Here is a 20,227-nt window from a genome sequence, read left to right on the forward strand (position 1 = left end):
TGGCAGATTTTCAGAGAACCCGAGAGTCCTCGGAGGGCTGGCAGGGCAGGATGTGGTGCACAGGCACCCAGCCTGCGCCCCCAGTCCCAGCCCTTTCTCTCGCCTGGCCTGGCCCGGGTTCTGTCTCCCAGGGAGGAGCACCTGCCTCTCCTCCCCGCCGCAGTTCTCTGCTTCCGTGTCCTGGGGTTGGCACCTTTGCCAAGCAAAGTCCACCATGGGCATTTCTGGTGGGGCTGACAGGTCTCTCAAAGGCCCTGTGTGCTGAGCGGTTGCCAGTCACCCCTGCAGGCAGGATTGCTCTCTCAGGTTCCTATTTTAAAGCCGACCATCACCCTCAGGCTTATCCCTATTGTGAATCCTGGTGTGTGGCTTCTAGGGTTGCTTGGGAGGACCTCTGCCCCAATACCATCGTTTCCAGAACTGGCCTGGAGTCCCAGACACCCTCAGGTCCTGGGCTCAGGAGTGGGGGTCTACAGAGTGCCCAAGAGAGGGCTCCCAGGACTCAAACACTCTGTTCTAGAAGCAGAGACCACAGCCTCACTCCCTCACCCCCGGCTGCATTGCTCAATGCTCAGCATGGGCTCAAAGGTCAGGCTGACCTGAATGAAACCCTGGCACTGGAGTCAGGCTCACTGAGCCTCTGTCTCATCAGGGGAGTAACAGTACCTGCCTCCCAGGACTATCACGAGGATTAAAGGGGGCCAGGCCACTAACGTGGCTGGCCCTGTTTCCTTCCCTACCTCCCCCTCTCCTTGCAGGGCCTCCCTGGCCACCCCTCCCCTGAGGCTGGCCCTGTGTGCCCTGTTTGTTCTCCCCGACCTGTAAACTCAGTGGAGTTTGCAGACAGGACCAGCTGGTTCTGTGTGCTGTTCTGGGACAGCCTGAGCCTGCCCGCTGTATTTCTAGGCCCCGGACTGAACTGCAGAGCCCTCAGATTCTCAGAGATGCCTCCACACCTTAGGTGGGAGCCGCTGGCCTTCACTAACTTGTTCCTCCCCCTGCGGCGAGGACTGGACTGGGTCTGATTGCGACAAGGAGACCGGGCTGTGGAGCCAGGATGGACAGAGGAGCAGAGAGCTCCACAGTTTGAAGATGGGAGAGGAAGAGGCGGCTGGTCAGGTCCTGGACAGCACCTGGGAGGTCACAGGCCCAGCCACTCCCAGACAGGCAATGCCTGGGCCATTGAGAGCAAGCAGCTCATACCGCAGTTGCTTCTGCAGGTTACTGATGATCTGTGGTGACCCGTCAACACGGAGACCCCTGTTTGCTAACCTGTGACCTGCGGCCACCACAGCATGAGAAGTGGGGACTCGGACTGATCAAAGTCACTGTCCTCAGAGCTCTGGGCCTGGCTAATCTGCCCTCCCCTGGGGAGGGCATCCTCAGGAACAGGGCCTGGCCAGGCCTGGTCCTGTTTGAGTGAAGATGGCAGGGTAGAGAGATGGGTCCCCAACAACCCTTGTGGGCGAGCTGCAATGGACAGGATCTCTGCTACTGGATGCCAAATAACACTGGCACTGAGACGCCATCCCACTTCCATCTCCCTGGGAAGTGGACCTGGCATGTGTGCTGATCCCCAAGATGAGCTGCACAGAGGCCCAAAGGGTCCTAGGGGTGCTGACTTTGAATTTAAATTTCTCCTGCAGCATGAAAGTGAGTAAGCCAGACCAGTTCTACTGGCGAAGGCAAGCCCTGGCCCCTCTGAGGAAGCCCACACCATCTTTTGGGATCTCTAAGCCTTACTTTGGGAACTTCTGGGAATCTGGGTCAGGTGTTGCCCCATGTTGGGCTAGGATGGGCCCTGGCCCTCCCTCACACCACTTGCATCTGGTCCTCATGCCTGCTGAGCCCTCTCATCCCGGCAGCAGGGCTGGGAGTCCTGGAGCAGAGGGACCTCCTCTCATCGTCTTTGTTTCCAAAGGCTCACGTCTAGCAGGAGCTGAGCCAAGCCCCAGGTTTCCGCAGGAAAGGCGGAGAGGAGTGTTCCAATCCAATGACCAGAATGTGCTCGCATCCCAGGCAGCACTGAGATCAGGGCCGGCCCATTTCTGCCTGGATGCCTGCTGGGGAGGGGTTGGCATGGCAACATGAGCTCTGAGCTGCTGAAACTTGGAGTCAACTCGTAGCTGGGAGGACAGAAAGAACGACGGAAGAGGATGCTTTCCCATGCAACGCAGGTGAGACAAATCCAGGCTAATCCCTGAAAGCCACATCCCAGAAGCAGAACCGGGGTCCAGGGTCTGGTGTGAACACGTGCTGTAGCAACGACTCCCACCAACACAGCTGTACCAGGTAAATGTCTATTCACCCTTCCATGTCCAAAGCACCTGCCTCCCCTTCCTTGAAGCCCTCCCCAGCCTCCCTACCCCTCCCATCTCTCCCTCCCTTGCATATCCCCAACTGTCCCTCTAATCTGGTACTTGCCGGTTTGCACATAAGGCCCCCCACCAGCCTGGGAGCTCCCAGTGGAGTCTCAAACACCAACACAGGCCCGAATCCTAGCCTGCTCCAGCGCTATGGATGTGGCAGACCTACTTTGCTGCCCCACACCAATGCAAGGGGAGGGCCATGAGCTACACCAGGCCAGTCGGCACCCCAGCAGCCTCTTGACCCCACTGAATGGTCACACGACCCTAGCCCTTCCTGGACCCCTCGAGAAAGAGGCCTGCATTTTCTCTGAGATGGAAGCACTAAGAGCCTAAAGCTTCTGGAGCCCTCCTGGAGAGTGAATCCAGTTCAGAGGAAAACAGACCTTAGGGCTGGAAGGAGAGAGGTCAAGTCCTGGTGACATCTTTGAGCTCCAGTTTCCCTGTGCCTGAGGCCAACGCAAGCCCCAGAGTTTCTAACTAACGAGTTGGCAAAGTACCTTTTTCTTTGCTCTAGACACTTTGAGCTGGGTTTCTGTCACTTGCCCCCAAAAGGATCCTGACTAATATATACCTGCTACTTGATTTTTCCAAAACTTAATTCTTATCAGTTCCCTTGCTGTGCAAACCTCCCTTGGTACCCCCTGGCTTGCCTACTGGGAAAAGGGGGTCTCCCTCCCGAGTCCTCGAAGGCCTGGTGAGACCTGGTGCCTGTGGTTTGTGCCCCATGAGCATCCCTTAGGAGACAGCAGTGCAGACATTATAAGCACAAACTCTGGTGTCAGAAGTGCATGTTCAGGTCCTGCTTCTGATATTGGACAAGGTGCTTAACTGACTCTCTGAGCTGTGGTTTTCTCATCTGTTAAGCACACATAGTAACAATATCTCAGGGTAGTTAGCGAGGATGGATGGGCAGCACTTAGCATGGTGCCTGACACATCTCTAATACAGTCAGCCCTCTGAATCCACGGTTCCTCACTCCTCCATATCCGTGGATGCGGATCCCACAGATACGGAGGGCTGACTCTAAGGGGCTTGAGCGTCTCTGGATTTTGGTATCTGTGGGAGGTCCTGGAACCAATCCCCTGTGGATACTGAAGGACGACTGTAATATTACTTTATTACTACTACTACTACTGTTAATTTCTTTGTTGCAAAGGCCCTCAAGATACAGCTGGAGCCTTTGAAGTTTCCTCCTCGTGTGCTTGGTTGCTTGACAAAAAGCGTGCCCTGCTATCCCAAATGAGGGGCGGGGATGGTGCAGGGGATGCCGGGCCTCCATCTCCAGACAAGACTGTCTATTGTGGGCTGCTTGTGCAAGCCCAAGTCACAGGCCTCTGCAGAAGCCAGATGCAGGCAGTGGGGCCATAAAATTTTCAAAACGAAATTTTCCATGGGAGCTATTAATGCGTCATGTGGTTTCTGAGAATAGGAACAGGCTGCAAGCAGCTCTGTGGCGCTCCTTCAATCAGTCAGCCTCGGCATTTCCATGTCAGAACTCAGAAAGCCCAGATAAAGGCAATTCCTGCGTGACCGGAAAGCAAATCTTAAGCCAAGTTGAAGTTATATGTGCTGGGGTGCCCCAACCAACCTAGTGTTTAGAGTTGCAAGACCTCTGGGTTCAGGACCTTGTGTAGCAGGGATGTGTTGCCTGGGAGTTGGGCTCCATATGGGGTGGGGCTGAGTTCAAAGATCTGGCCACCCTACCCTCTATGGTCTGCCATTCCAGAATCATCTGTTGGTGACTGAAATGGGGACTGTTAAGGAGAAGGCTGGATGGTGGCTGATACCTAAATCCACCCCTGCGCCATCCTGAGCGGCATCTTCTCTCATTCCTAGGTACCCTTGTATTAGGTTCAGGAACCTGCCTGCAGCCAGATCTGTCTGCCTAGAGTCTGCTGAGGGCTGAAGCCCATAGGGCGCCTGCCAGTCCTTTGCCCTCACGACGGCTGAACCCAGGGTGGGGAGGTGCTGGGGGGTGAGGGCTTCCTGCATAATGAATATCAGGTCTGAGATGGCCCTGTTCACAGGGTCTGCTCCACTTGGCATTGACAGGGCAGCTCCAGGGCAGGACTGGAGCAGGCAGTTGTTGACCACTGGAGAGGTCACGTGCCAACAGCTGAGCATCTAGACAGGCCTGGGCCTCCTACTTCAAGAGCTCTGAGCCTGCCCAGGTGCTGAGGTTTGTGCCTGAGCCTCACCTTGCAAGTGGCCAGAAGCCGGGCATCCTGGAACTCCCTAGCAGGTCACGTCACCTGCCTCAGGTGAGCCCTGTGTTGTCTGCTGTGTGACCAGCTGAGTGCCAGCCCCCAACAAGTTCCCTGCTGGCCAGTGCCACTCAGGAGAGTCCTTCCTCAGGGACGGACACTAGGAGGAATCTCGCTTCTCTCAGGCTCCGCTGTTGAGGCTTTTGTCCCAGCAAAGTCCCTGCTTCCCTGACATGAGAGCTGATGTTAATGGTCCCTGAGCCGAACAAGGCTTGGAACATACTTCACTTAAGAAGAAATGACAACATACTTTCTGTGGGAGTGGAACTTTAAATACAAGTCCACACAAATGGCAGGATTTATGCAGACTCAGTGTTCAGCTGGGTTTCAAATACAGCCTTTCCTCCTGGAATGGATTGGCTGGCAGAGCAGTGTGTAGGCATTTCAAGGCACCAGAGAACACAGATGAAGACAACAAACCTCCCTAAAACGGAATAGACTTGCTAAAATTCTTCTGAAAGGAATCATTTCACATTCAGCCTGAAGTTTTCTATGCAAAGAACATTTAACAAACTGAGTCCTAGAGGAGAATTTATGCAAAGATCAAAAAGCAAATCAGTGCGAATGAGTAAATAAAATCAGGCATCAGCATCTCACCAACCTTCCCTGTAGCTCTGGGCAGCTGGGCCCGAGGGCTGCATTTCTGAACCGAGACTGGATCTCACTCCCCACTGAGGGCTGAGGTCCTTGTCCTGGGCCCTTTCAGAGGCCTTGGACACCAGGCCACTGCTATCCTCAGGTCCTGCCTCTGCACACGGCACCACAGGAGCCCTTGGCTCTGAGAGAACCAGCCAGAAGACCTCCTGAGAGAGGATGGCCCAGCTCAGGCCGAACCATGGACTGCTTGCTTGGGGAGGCCTCCGACCTGCCTGCAGGGCTGTCCTGGGCCTGCTCCAGAAGGTATAACTGGGAGGGGATTGGGGGCTGCTGTCTGCTACCCTGGGGAGTGGGACTTAGAGCTACATTTGCATAAGAATGTGAATTAGTCATTTGTCCACAGCAAAGACCAGTGGGGAAGACATCATGGGGATCTATAGCCCCCCAAGTTCCCTCTAATTGCTACCACCAAAACTGCTTCCAGGGGTCTTCTGAGGCTCTGGGTTCCAGTTAACCCCTGCCTCTCTGGTAGTGGTGCCCTGTCTATACCTGCTCTTAGCTGTTGAATCCTACACTTCTGAAAAGGGAGACAAGAACTCTTGGATGGAGACCACATGTCCCCAGATTGCTGGTGTAGACATTGCTAGTGTAGACAGTGACGTGTTTCCATTCAGGAGTGACTAACTTAAAAAGATATGCATGCTTTGCCTTTGTGAAGATCCGGGTTAGACTTTTCTTCCCTTTTTGCCCACATCTGCCTGCAAGCCTAGGACAGGCCTCTTACGTCGCTTCTTCTGGCCCCTAGAGCAGTGCGGGCCTACTTTCTAGGCATGAGGCAAGATTGCACCTCCTGGTCCCCTTGCAGTTGGGTGTGACTAGCTCTGACCCACAAGCTGTGAGTGAAAGTGATGTGTGTCACTGCTGGGCCAGAGTACTTCACAGCAGGTATATGCGGTTGGTCCTGGGGGCCAAGCAGGGCCTGCAGGGGATGGGAGGAGGGAGCTTCGAGATGAAGCCAACAGCCTGGGGTGTCAGAGCCCAGAGGCCAGGCGTGGTCAGACGCTGCCAGGTCGTGCTGGCTGACTGGTGCCCGCCAGGGCTGGTGAGGGGCAGAGGCAGAGGCAGAGGCAGGGGCAGGGCAGCAGCTGTCGAGCTGGGAGGCTGGGGGTGCTCGGCATCCATTCCCTATGAGTCAGATGCTGCTCGGGGTATTTCACAGCAAGGGCCCAAGAATTTCTGGGGGCAGAGCCTTGCTTTCTAGGGTGTGTGGGGGGTCCTCCTAGAGGGTATGGAGACAGGAAAGTGGTGGGTGGTGGGTGAAACAAGCAGTGAGCAAGGGAGGGAGGTAAGATGGGGTGGCAGAGAGAGCTGAGAGTAGGCGCAAGGAAGGCAGTGTCACTCAGGAGTCCTGCCTGCCAGCCTGTGCCCTCGATGGCCACAGTGACCGCCAGATCCCAGATTACAGGCCGGGAGGAGACGCCGGGGGAGGAGCAGCTGTGGAAAATGGGCTTGAGAAGAGGCTCCAATGCATGCACTTACAGTTTACCCCTAGGTGGTTCTGTTTAACTTAAGTGCTTAGAATCCGGTTAGCATCCAACCCATACCACACAGACCTCAGAGTAGTGAGAGCCTGGTGTGTGCTGGCTGCACTCTGGAAGGACTGAGTGACCCCCTGGCTGTGACTCTCTGGCTGGCTTCGGGTCTGGGCAGCCACCCAGCTTGACGCTACCTGCACCACCCCCACTGCTAGACAGAAGGTGCACAGGGTATCTCACCGGGCTTTCCGGTAGAGATTTGGAAAGAACATTTCCAGAACAGAGGTCAGCACCAATGCGAAAACAGTCTATGCAGTTTCAACCAGATTTGCTTTAAGAAACAGGTCCAACAGGAGGCCTAAGCGGCTTGATCCTCATCTCTCCCTCAGCTCTCTTCCCCCTGGTCCTGGGCCACCATCCTTCTTGTTCCCTTCCTGCCCTTGGGACTGCTCTTTCTCCGAGCCCTTTGTCGTCCCCTCCTCCCTGGCCCACCCCTTAGGAGCTGGACCTTCCCCTGCCTCCTCTCTCTTCTCTTGGTTGATCTCTCATGGGTCACCTGTTCCCAGGTGATAGCCAGCCCAGGTGTCTCTCCTGACCTCTGACCCCATGAATTTAATTGACAGCTCTCTACCTTCCCCTAAAAGTTTATCATTTGTCTTCCTCTACTTCCCCAACACCAGCTCTGTTTCCTGAGTGGTCCTAGGCCCCTGGACCTCCTCCATACCCACCTCCTGTCACCCAGCCCACGGTTCTGCCTCCCTAACCCCTTGCATCCATTCCCATGGCTACGCCCAGTTCAGGCCTCACCCTCTCCCACCTAGATGCTGTGACAGCCATCACCTGGTCCCCCTGCAGCTGGCCTTCCTCCTCTGATCCACATGGCAGCTGGTGGCATCTTTCTAAACTACACATTAGGTCACATTGCTCCCCTGCTAAACTCTTCAGTGGCCCTTGCTGACCCCAGGAAGATGCACCTGGCAGAGAAGGACAGGAAAGGGGGGGGCGAGGCCCTGCAGCCTGATTGCTTTGCATCCGCCTACTTCTGAAGTCCCGGGGACCCCGACCTGCGCAATTTCCCCTGAAGCCCTTCTAGCCCTCCATGCCTTTGCTGAGGCAGTTTCCTGCAGCCATCATCTGTGCGAAGGGATGAGGCCTCAGCAGAGGCGCTCAGGGTTTGGAAGTCACAGTGATGGTCTCTTCACCAAACCCCAGCCAGTCCCCTCCTCTGTGGCCCCAGGGATAACTAGAGACCTTTGGCCCGGCTCAACTGAGCCATTTCTCTCTTGACCTTGTTAGTTTCCATGCATTTATTGCATGTTTGCAGTCTGCACACCAGAAAGGTAACCAGCCTCCCATACTTCCAGATCTACCACACTAGACACAGAACTGAGAGAGCGAAGGCTTGAGCAATGTTGGCAAATTCCATACCTCAAAACAAAGGGAGGGAGGGCCTTATGTGTGTGGCCCTATAGAGTGTCTGCAGGACCAGGGACCCTGCCCACATGGTGACACCAGCAACTTTGGAGCTCATCCACCCACTTTGACCTCCAGTCCTGGGGAACTCAACTTCTTTTTTTCCCTTGCAGACACTCAGTACTTTATCCCATCACCTGTATGTTGGGCACAGAGTAGGCAGATAAGAGGAACCCCTGATGACTGATTGACAAGCGACAGCCCTGCCCCCTGCAGACCTGGAGTCCAGCCAGGGTGGCTTCAGCAATCCAGCTCATCTGGGGCCACCTGTGGCCCGCTCAGGACCTCAAACTCATTTCCTCCCTCCCTGCCACACTCTCTCCCTGTGAGGTGGGACTACGAGCCAGTCATGGCAGAGACATGAGGGAGACTAGAAATGAGCCTCAGAAAAGCAGAACAAACAGTCCACTTCTTGGGATATCTGAGCAGAATGTGCTCTTGACACTGATGGTGCAGCTACACTGTACAACCACCCCAAGCAGATATTGTTGGCTCCATTTACAGATGAGAAAACTGAGACTCAGAAAAGTAAATGACAGTCCCCAAGAAGTGTAGCCTGGTCACCAGACCCCAATTTCCCTTTCCTCTCTGCATTTCTCACCAAAGTTTAATACACATGATATGCAAAATATGCAAATGAGCGCTGTCCAGCACCAAGCCCCGCTACCTCCAGGACAAGCTCCCCACACTATCCCCCTTGTCTTGCTTGTTCTTCCCTCTCAGTTCCCACCAAACAAGATCCTCACCCTGTCTTTCCAGTCTCTGAAGCTTACATTTGTCACCCACCCCCACTGAGCCCTTAGTGAAGACCCTAATAAATTTCCTCCCTCCCTGTGGACTGCCGGCCTCATCCATCTCCTCTTTTGTTTTTCCATCCAGTCACCATCACCTTGGACCCCCAAATCTCCCTACTCCCAGCTTGGTGACCTCCCCAGAAACTGTGAAAACATCTAATTTACCAATATTTGGGAGGAATCAGGTTCTTATAATGGTCTTGCTGTGCTGGCTCCTGGACTGAAGTTCCCAACTGTCAGGGGGTCAGAAAATGTGTTTCTGGTTTCCACTTTTATTGTAGTAGTTTGAATTATTTCTCTGGGATGGATTCGAGACTAGAATTACGAGGTAAACTTTAAAGCTTCTGATACATATTGCCAAACTGCTTTTCTCCAAGGTTGTTTGAGAGTGCCTGTTTCACAGCATCCTTTCCGTGAAATGCACTGGGTTTTAGCATTAAAAAAAAATTTTTTTAAATAGTTTAATGGGTAATGATATCTGATTACAATTTCCAGGATATTTAAATTGTATTCCTTCATTATTGTGAAGTGCTGCCTCAATCCTTTTCCTACTTATTGAAGGAGTTAGAATTTCCTCCATAGATTTGGGTGTGTCAGACATACCCCCTCTGCAGGCATTGAACCACATGAGGGTCGGTTCAGAATGGGACCAAACTGCTTGCCCCAGATTGCTTACCCCAGAGCTGTGTTTTCAAACTTTTTATCCAAGCAGCAGAACCTTTTCTCAAACAATCTCACACAGCACCTCTTTATATAAAACATTAATAAGTAGCCTATGAGGGGAGGCCTGGAGCGCCCCCTCCCGTCCCCCTCCCCCTTCCAGAAGCTCTTCTCACCTGAGGAGGGGCCGCGGGGACCTTCTTGTCCTTCTGGCTGAAGAGGGAGCACTCCCTGCGTGAACTCAAGGACCTGAAAGTAGATGAGCGGTTCACAGAGGTGTCCGGACCTCCACAGTCACCGAGCAGCGCAGTACAAGTGACCCAGGTACAGAGACCGAGGGGCCGCACCTGCGCCGGAGGCACCGCCACACCCTCCACGTCGCCAAGGAGAGGGTGGGGGCCCCGCTGTCCCCACGAAGTTCAGCCAGAGGGGGTGGGGGCTGAGGTTTGTGGGACAGACCTAGACAGGCCCGGGGGATAGGAGGGTTGACAGGTGCGGAGGACTCCGTGGGTGGGGGGCACGAGGCTTCCACGTGGACGGCTGGACCCTGGCCAGGCCGGCGATGTGCAGGTGAGTGGCAGGGGAGAGGCGAATTAGGAGCCCCGGCCGGGGGGGTGGGGGGTAGGGGTTTGATCTGATAGGCGAAGCTAGAACAATCAGAGTTTTCCCCAGGAGCTTTGTGTAATCTCAGCCTCACAAAGACACCTGAGGGTGGGGGAGAACTGAACCCAGACCCGGAAAGAGGGACAGTGGCTACTGGGACGAGGGTGGGGCACAGGGAGGAAGCCGCTTGGCCGCAGATAAGGAGTAGACTGGCAGAGGAAAGGCTCAGCGGGGACGCTTCGTGAACCCAATGGGGTCTTCGGAGGGGGGCGTTTGGGAGGGCGCTCGTGTGAGCGGAGACCTTTGGACACGAAGCCACCGGCTCCTGGCATTCCTTGTTGACCCAGTCGGAGGATCAGCGGGCCCGGACACTCACTCCCTAGTAGGGGTTCTTAGGCCCGGCTGACTCTCTGGCCCCGCCCCGCTCTTGTAGCCCCGCCCCTGCCTCAGGTGTTGGATCCACCCCGATTTTCTGGTCGCGCGGCCTCTGGGCCCTGGGCCTCAGGCACTACCTGGCCTCGACTCTCTCGGCCCCGCCTCCTGAAACCTGGCCTCGGGCAGCTCTCTGGCCACGCCCCCTGGCCTCGGGCAAAGTCCTGGCTCTTTAGTCCCTCCTTCCAGTCCCAAGTCACGCCCCCGAATTTGCAGCCGAATCCCTGGCTTTTGGCTCGGCCTCTTGGATTTCGGCCCAGGAAGTTCAGCCCGCACCCCGCGCAACACTGCGCGGAGCTCGTTGGTTTTACACCTTTGCAAGCCAGTTCTGCTGCCCGGCCCAGAGCCCTCTTACCACCCTCACATCGCAGGCAAGGCAACCGTTACTCCCCAGGGCCCCTCTGGACCAGACCCTGTCCTGTATATACACTTATTTTGCAAATCACCCAAACTGTTTCAGAAAAATCTGAAATTGAGTCCCAAGCCCTCTGCCCTCAAGCCAAAGATGTTGCAGAGGAGCTGGAAGGAGTGTCTTCTCACTTGGGAAACAGTTGGCGCCCTCCTGATTAGAAATCCATTAGAAAAGCTCCAGTGAGACAAGGGTTCTAGTCAGCTGAAAGGTCTTGGGCAAGTCATTTAACTTCTGAGCCTCAGATGCCCCCTCCCCCATAACACTGGGGTTCCCTACGGGATCTTGGATGGCTGTGGCCAGGACCAAGTGAGCACAGGTACTGGATGTTACCAGCGGGAAGAAGGAAGCCTGAGCCCCTAGGTCCTCGCTCTACATGCTCTACACGAGGGGGCCCTTGTTTTTATGGGGACACCCTGGCTTATTTCCTCTGAGTTAAGCACTTGGCAGGCATTCCTCCCCACCCATGGCCTGGGGAGTCCAACCTGCCAAGACGTTAGAGGGTGTCCTGTCCCCTGTGCCTGGGACACCTGCCTCCTCACCCTCAGTAAGCCGCCTTCACCCTGCCCCTAGACCACAGGCTGACAGACATCTGAAAGTGGACACAAAGGAGCCATCCCAACCTTTGCAGCTCTCAGCTCCCACCGCGCTCTCCCAGAGCAGTGAGGAGCTCACACCTCATCTCTCGATGAGAGATTTGCCAAGGAGGGTGTCTTTGTCCTCAGATATTTCCCTATCGTCCGTAAGCTGCATAGCCTCTCTCCCCTCCCAAACTCTTCTGAAAAATCCCCTGTGTGTTTTTTCAAAATAAAATTAAATGACAGGAACTAACTATTTAGGGAGGGGTTCCTGAGGGGAAATGGAATCTCTGCAACCTTGAGATTACAGGACTTTTCCTCTTCTCAAAAGACAAGAAAAACATGTCAGATCATTGATATTCTGAGCCAGACCTTGTTTTGAAAATACGCTCTCCTCTGTCCTTCAACAAACTACAGCCTCTCTCCCTCTTTGAAAATAAGACCACATCAAGTCAGGGATTAGAAATGGGAAAAATTCAATCAGAGCCTCCCTCTGCCAGTTACACATCTCAGTACACTCCCAGGCGAGCAGAATCAGCTCCCACTATAACCCAGCTCAGCATCATCATTCAAAACGCACCAGTAGGAAATGGTGAAACAGAAGGACCTTTCATCCCGAGTGAGCGAGGCCTGCAGCACTGCTTTCCTAGCTCTGGAAGCTGGCGGTGTCTGGGGCCAGTGGAGCTGGGGCCTGTTGCTTAAATAGGCAGTGGGAGGGGGTTAGGGCGGGCCTGGGGGGGGTGGGCATGGAAAGTGGGCCATTTACCCAGCACAGAAAGGCAGTGTCCGCCGAGCCAGCAGTGGTCCTAAACACGCGCCTGCCTGCTTATCCACCATGAGCCTCAAGCCCACAGGCCCACAGACCACAGACCATCACCTGGGATGACCCCTGATGGACGTGCAGCTCCAAGTGAGACCACATGCCCAGACGCACAGAGCTTGGTCTGGGTTCCTGGATGCCTCTACCTGTCCTGAGACACAGCCTGGAGAGCAGAACCAGCTGTGGAGTTGGATGGACCTGCTCCCTAGACCAGTAAGTAGTGGCCTCAAGCAGGGCATCTCACCAAGCCTCAGTTTCTACTTTCTTGTAATGAGGATAATAACACTGACTTTATAGGTCCATAAATAACGTTTGCAAAGGGCCTAGCGCCTAGAAGGTTGGTTTGTTTAACCACATGATGATGCTGGAGTCAGGTTACCTTCAACAAAGTTCAAGCCCAGAGAGGTTTGGTAACATAAAGTCACACAGCCCTTCAGCTGAGTGTCAGGGTCAGACTTCATGCAGACCTGAGACTAAGTTGGGTTGGCAGAAGCCCCTTGAGGTGAGTGTGGGGAGCAACTGCTGGCCTTGGGGAAAGGTCTTGACTGAACTCTGGTGAAGCAGTTATCCCTAGAACCCCAGCACCAAGGTAAGGGAAGAGGCATGGCTGGACAGACAAGCTGAGCTGGCTAGTCTGTGCATTTGGTTGGGACCTTAGTGTGGGTTGCAGAAGTATCCTAGAATAATTACTAGGAATGGCTGGTGAGAGGAGTTTGTTTCTTTCTACTTGTACAGAGCAGGTCTTGTTTAGGAGCATAACTGGTGTGTGGTTAGAATACACATGTGTGGTTAGAATTGCACGTTTTTTCCTGAGGTTTATCTTTACTCTCATGATGTCAGCTCTCTTGTCATTCTAATTTCAAAAGAACCTATCTCCCTTCATTTTGGCTTGCCAGATAATTTATCATTCAAAAATTGAACTAGCAAATGTTTCTTTCTTTCCCTGAGAGTCAAACTTGAAAGGCACAGTGTGTATACTTTAGTTCTAGGCTGAGCTGTTTTTTCATCTCTGGAAACTTTTCTTGTATTATTTCTTTCCAGATGTTTTCCTCATCGTATGCCTCATCCCATCCATCTCTCTCTCTCCTATTTTTGGGCTGCAACCCCATTTCCCATTTTCCAGATCAGTTATTTGCACCTTTGTTTGTTTTCTGTGTCTCCATTTCTGGTTGGATGTTTTATTTTATCCTCAACATCACTGATTCCTTTGTTCTGTTGTTTCAGTTAGGCAAACTACTACATCCAGATGTTTTTCCATTCTTTTATAGTCATGGAATTACAGCCATTTTTTGTTGTTGTTGTTCTGTTCTGTTCCTGTTAGTAGTATTTTGGTCATTTATTTCTTTCAGCGTAGTTACTACTCAGTTCACCTTACTTTCTCCTGAGGCTTTGCAGATTCCATCATCTAAAAACAAATTAATTGACGTTCCTTGAGGGCCTACTGTGTTCAGACACTGCTGCTTAGTATCTAACACTGTGGCGCCTGCTTCCCTTCCAAGGTTAACTCAGGAGAATTCTGCAGTTAGAGCTGCTTTGAGGGAGATTCTGATTAACTGAGATTTATTCCATCTTGTTCTAAAAACAATTCAAGATGACTTAAACTGTGTTCTATGTACAATATAATATGACTTTTTTTTTAAGCAGTGAGAGAATTAGGGCTAAGGGAAAATAAAGGTGGAAAAAACACGAAGCAGCCAAGCAGAGATGGGAAGATGGAGTGAGTGAAGGGAGGGTCTTGATTCTGACGGTAGCCTCAAATGGGCACAGAGGGGATGTGCTTTATGACTGAAACCTGTCCGTTTGATTTTTGTTGGTGTTGACCCTTTGAGTTCTTATTTGAATGGCTGCAGCACAGAACGGGCCACATGGTACGGCTCACTCTGCAGGCCCCCAGGGTGGGAACCACTTTTGTGTTTTGTTCCCAATAGGGATGGAATTGAAAGGAAACAAGAGGTGAGATACACTCATGATGTGGATGTGTGGGTGGCTGCCTGTAAACACTGGAACAGTTGCCTCATGCTCATCTTCCAAAAGTCAGTATTGATTGAGCAACTAATTAGCCGTGTATTTCCTGTGCTCTCAATCAGATTGTTTCCCTGTTTTGGGGTGGCAGGTGTCATCTGGGTGAGAAGAAGGCTTCCTGGGGGGCTCTCTCTTCCCATAGAACACCAGAGTGGCCTCATTTCACACGTCTCAGGAAAGTTTTCCGAGTGACAGATTGATTGGTGTATGGGTGGTTACCAAAAAAGATTCTATTTTATTAAGCTGTTTGTCTTGCAAAGTGAAATCGTTTTTTTTTAAAAAAAAAAACTTTATCAAAATGTCATCGTCCCGGGGTTTAAGAACGTGCCCTCTGGCTCTGAGGGAAGATTTGCAGATCCTACGGGTAAAGAGCTGTCATGTCAGGGTCTCACTCAAGCCCTTGAGTGATGAGCTCAGTCGTGGCCGCCAGCCTGAGTCTCTCTTGCGGTGGGGTGGAGGGCACCCAGGGCCAGCTGGGCACCAAATGATGTTGCCAAATCTCACCCTGGTGCCTGAAATGCCTTTTTTTTTTTAATACATCCAGGGAAAATAAAAATTGATTCATGCACATGAATGCTCATGTATAGGTAATTTTGCTTTTCTGTTTGAGGAGGAAATAGAAAATATTCCACTTGCTCATTTTTTTTAGAGTAAAAACAAGGAAATATATTAAACAATTAAAAAGTATTTGGTTTCCTGGTGGGATGAATTGGGAGGTTGGGATTGACGTATATACACTAATACATATAAAATAGGTAACTAATAAGAAGCTGCTGTATAAAAAACTAAACAAAATTCAAAAATTCAAAACAAAAAAGTATTTGGTTTCCTGTTGGTGGCACTTAAAGAAGAGAGAAAGACAGAGAGGAGATTGAAAGCAGTGGAGGGAAGGCAGGAGTCAGAGTCCTGTCCCCAGGGACCACCCTGCCCTCTCTGCTCCAGCTCCCAGCCCCGGCAGCCCCGGCCCCTTCAGTCGGGTGGGCAGGCTTTGTCCTTGGCTTCTTCCTCACCCTCGACGTGTCCTGTCCAGAGCCAGTTCCTCCCAGCTCTGTGGTCCATTTCCAGTCCCTGCTGCCCCCCTTCTCTGGCTGTCATTTCCCCTCAGGCCTCCTCATTTCTTGCCCGCATGGTGGCACAGCCAGTAAGCCTGGGTGTGGCCCCTTCCATCATGCTCCGTGTCCAAGCCCGTGATCCCCGCCACGAGCAGTCTGAGTTCATCCTGCCCTTGCCCAGCATCTCAGATCTCTCTCTGTGCACAGAACAAATCCCCCTACCTTGCCTGGCTTGGGGGCCCTTGGTGATGGGGCCCCCCCTCCTCAGCCTCACGTCTGCCTTTTTCTTCCTCCCAGTGATTCATTGTGATGGCCTCAACCTCTAGCTTTCCTCTTTCCTGGAACATGCCATGCTCTTTCACGCCTCCGTGCCTTTGCACATGCTGTCCCCTGTGTCTGGAACACCCTCCCCAGTCCATCTACATGGCACCCAGCCTCTAAGGCTCAGCTCTGCAGCTGTCAAGCCCCTTCCTTCAACTGCCCACCCACCGGGCTTTGTGCTAGCAGCCCAGAGCCCCCCGAGTGCAGAGCATGGAGCCCAGTCCCTGAGAGGCACTCAAGGAACCTTGGCTGAATTAATAAAATGGTTTCTAGCCAGACCAGAAAGTCAGTCACCAAAAGGTTCAGTTCCCTCTGTACAAACCAGTTGGGACAGCAGGAGCTGTGAGAAAACTGCTCCTAATTGTTTGAACTAGTGCATCCATTAGGCTGCCTTATATAAAGGGAGATAGGCAAACATTTAGCCTTAAATGTTAAAAGACCTCTGTGAACTCATGTGTGTTGGTGGTAGCACTTGCAGCTGGCTGAGATCACTACCATCATCATCGTCATCATCAACCTTTTTGGGGGCACCCGCTGCGTGCCAGAAACTGCGCTAAGGGTGTTGCATGCAGAACCTCTTGTTTAATTCTCTGAGCAGCCTGGGAAGGTTGGGGTGTTATTGTTCCCATACTCAGAGAGGGAAACTGAGGCTCGGGGAGGGTAAGTGACTTGTCTGAGTCACATGGCTAGAGAGTGGCAGAGCCCAGACTCTGGGGAAGGCTTATCGATGGCCCCCTCCTGGCTAGCGTTTTGACCCTCCAGGGCTGCCTAATGCTCAGGAGGCACCCACAGACCAGGGAGGAACACCCCAGGGGTCTGGGAAGGCTTGTAGCCACCACCCTCCCCCCTCTCTGTTGCCACCCTCCTGTCCCAGAGGGACTTGAGGTGGATGCTGCCACTATTTGTCCTTAGCACCAGAGTGTGGATTGGTCCAAGGGCTGTTGCTCTGGACAGAATGCTGGTGAGGCTTGGAAGATATGAACCCGCAGGAACCGGGTAGAGCTACCTCTGTGGGGCTGGGCAGGTGCTGTGAGGACACGCTGGCCAAGCTCATTGTCTCTCACCTGGTCCTTCAGCCTGGCCCCCACCATCTGTTCTCACACAGAAGCCAAAGTGATCTTTCTGCGTGCAAACCTGAGTGCCTTCCAAGCTTAAAACTCTTTCATTGCCCCCAGAATAAAATCCATGCCCTGAGCCCACCACTGTGTCACGTCTCACTCTTTGCCAGTCTTCTCCTCCTCTGCTTGTACCTCCAGAGCCCTTCTGTTTCCTCCGTGGTCCTGGTCCCTCTCAGGCAGGGTCTTTCCTCACTCTGTCCCCTCATGCTGGAACCCCCCTGCCTTGGCTGGCTGGCTGCTCCTCAGCTTCAGGCCTCAGCGGAAAAGTCTTCCTCAGGGAAGCCTTCCCGATCTCCCCGGCGGTCAGTATGACCTCCTGCAGGCCTCCTGCAGGCAGCACCCGGTGCTCCCAGCCCTGCCTCAGAGGTGAGCTCTGGAGGGGCTAGGGGCTGGGACCTGGCCACCTGCATACAGACAGAGCCATGGGGACTGACGACCAGGAGGGACAACATACCCCAAATGTGACCCTCCAGAGGGAGATGCCAAATCTGGTTCCAGGATGTTGGGGCTTCATACTGGGAGAGGGGCGGTCCAAGAGGCGGGCAGTGCCTGGAACGTGCGGGGCTGTGGCCACGTGGACCCCAAGCTGAAGCCACAGCTGTGGACGTCCGTTTTCAAGGAAGGTAGGCGGAGGGAAAAAAGGGGTCAAGGTCAGAACTTTGAGACGTATCCCATTTTTGGCTTGGTGAGGAAAGCGGAGCCAGAAAGAGGACTTGGGAGAAGGCGGAAGAAAGCAGAAAAAAAAGTAGCTAAGATATAGCACTGTTTTTATTTAGGTCTCAGATAGTCTTACTTTTTTTCTGTTTCACTTAGAATAGCTGGAACAGGAGGGCCCTACGTGGCAGTCCCTGGGATGAGAAAACCGTGTGTCAAGGCGGCTGCCGAATCCCTCTCTATTTTTAGGTTCCTGACACTACCTCTTTGAGCCCCGAGGAGGCATCCTGGCCTGAGGTGGACCGAGCTGGCATCTCTGAGGCAGATGTGGCCAGCCCTCACCTCGTTCTCCAGAAACCACCAAAAAGTCAGGTATTCACTTCTCTTGACCAGAAATAAATGCATTAGACAAATGTTCTCAGGCAATCTTGAGGGATGTGAACACAAAATCACCCCATAAATTGTTTCCTTTCCTTGGTTCAAAGTTGGGTTTTTTTGTTCGCATTAGTTACATTAAAATTGGACAGTAATTAATGTTCTTAAAATAGAATGTCTGTATTCCCAAGTTTAGAAAGAAAAACCACCTAAGAAAGGAAAACGTGGACGCATGTGAAATGCCATTCCATTGGCCACGGAGGCTTTCACGAGCCTCAGCAGGGAGCCCTGCCCAGTGGGGTTTATGGCAGAGCAGCCCGTGTCTGCCGTGGCTTTCCACCCTGTCTCCCCCCAACCCCTCCGCCCGGCTCCAGGTCAAGGAAGCCTTTGACATCTATGGCCTGGAGCCCTGGGGGTTTGCCAACCTCTAATTACATTTCTTTTTTTAAATATTGATAAACAGTTCCTCTGTTGATTCAAACATTTTAAAACACTGAGCCTGTAGCTGTTGGCTCAGAAAAAAGAGAACAGATCCCCCAGGCCTCCTTGGGCCGAGGAGCTTCTCCCTGAGCTTCCTCAGGCTCTTGGCCTCTCATTCAAACACTGAAGGAAGAAAACTGTCCCTCTGTGTGTGGATGGGGGGAGGTCACTTCAGGATTCAAAATCAGGCCTGGCTGGGCTGAAGGGTGAGGCCTGGCTTTGCCCAGGTGGGGACTTCTGGCCTCTCCTACTAGGTGGGCTCCTGCTCTGGGTTCAGGGTGGAGGTGCGGCGGGCAGTGGTGGCAGGTGAGGTGGGAGGAGCTACCATCTGGCTGCCACTGCCCCGTGGCCTGATGCTCCACTGCACATCTGTTACCATCTCACTTCATTTTTGAGGACTGGTCCCTGGTCTTCACAGGCTTTGCATGTAAACAGGACAACAGTGGTGGCCTCCGCCTTCCTTCCCCCCAGCACAGCTGCTATGTGGGATGGAGGGGAGTGGGAGTGGAAGGGACCCCTTCTAGTCCCATGGGGTTCCAGAAGAGCTAAGTGCCATCCATTTCATTTGGGGACACCCACATACTAGGACCCTCCAGGCCCAGGCTCCCCCAGATGTAGCTGACTGCAATATGGGGGGAGGGTGGTGGTCCCCATTTCTCCTGGGTGACTCAGAGCCCAGTCAGCTGCTTCTTGCCCAGACCGCCAGGTTCCCTGTCTTCACTGATTAGAGGACTTGGCCAGCTGCCAGGTATCGACATTGCTTCTGTAGTGCCCACGTCCAGAGAAGAGTGCCTGGCGACAAACACGGTCACATCAGTGACACCCATGATACCCCGAAGCCCTCGGCTCCATGGGGCTTACACTGAGTTCCTGACATCATCACACCTCCCCATTCTACACCATATCAGGGTGGCTACTGTTGTCGTTACCATTTTACAGATGAGGAAACTGAGGCCCAGAGAAGTAAAGCGTGCTGCCCAAGATCACAGTGGAGGAGCTGCGATTTGAACCCAGGTCCATGTGATTCTGAAACCAAAGCTCTTCTCAATCTATCCTGTCACAGAGCCTCCTGGTCTCATTTCTTGCCTTTGGCAAGTGGCCTCTGGAAGGGGCCACCCTCAAACAGAAGCATCAGGGGTGATGTGGTCCTGGGTCAAGGGCTTTATGGAGGTACTGGCAGCCATGGTGCTTCTTGTCCAGTCTTGCCCAGCTCTGCTTGGGTGTCCCCCTTAGTTGAGGGACCTGTTGGCGTGACCCATTTGGGCTGCAATTTTAAGAGGTAATTATGGATCATCTTGGTGACCATCGGGCCCTTCTGCTACATCCCAGGAAATGGACCTAACCCTGTTACAGGGTAAATCAGATATAATCAGCTTCTAATTCAATGTAGTGGCTTTGTCAACATTTATCAAGATATAGAAGCTAGTCCAGTGAGTTAGACAACAGTGATGGTTGGATTAGACTCAGACAAGAAGAACCAACCAGTACTTTCTGACAGCTTTAAGAAAAATTTAAGTGGAAGAGACAAACTTTTTCAGTACTATACATTATGGGTACACACAGTCATATGTCCCAGACATAGATGGGGGCAACTTTCAGACTGGCCATGTGCACACCGGCAGCCTCATCCTGCCATGGTCACATCTTTCAAGTCCTGACAAAAGTACCTGG

Source organism: Lagenorhynchus albirostris, chromosome 19 (assembly GCF_949774975.1).
Source record: "Lagenorhynchus albirostris chromosome 19, mLagAlb1.1, whole genome shotgun sequence".
Classification (NCBI taxonomy): domain Eukaryota; kingdom Metazoa; phylum Chordata; class Mammalia; order Artiodactyla; family Delphinidae; genus Lagenorhynchus; species Lagenorhynchus albirostris.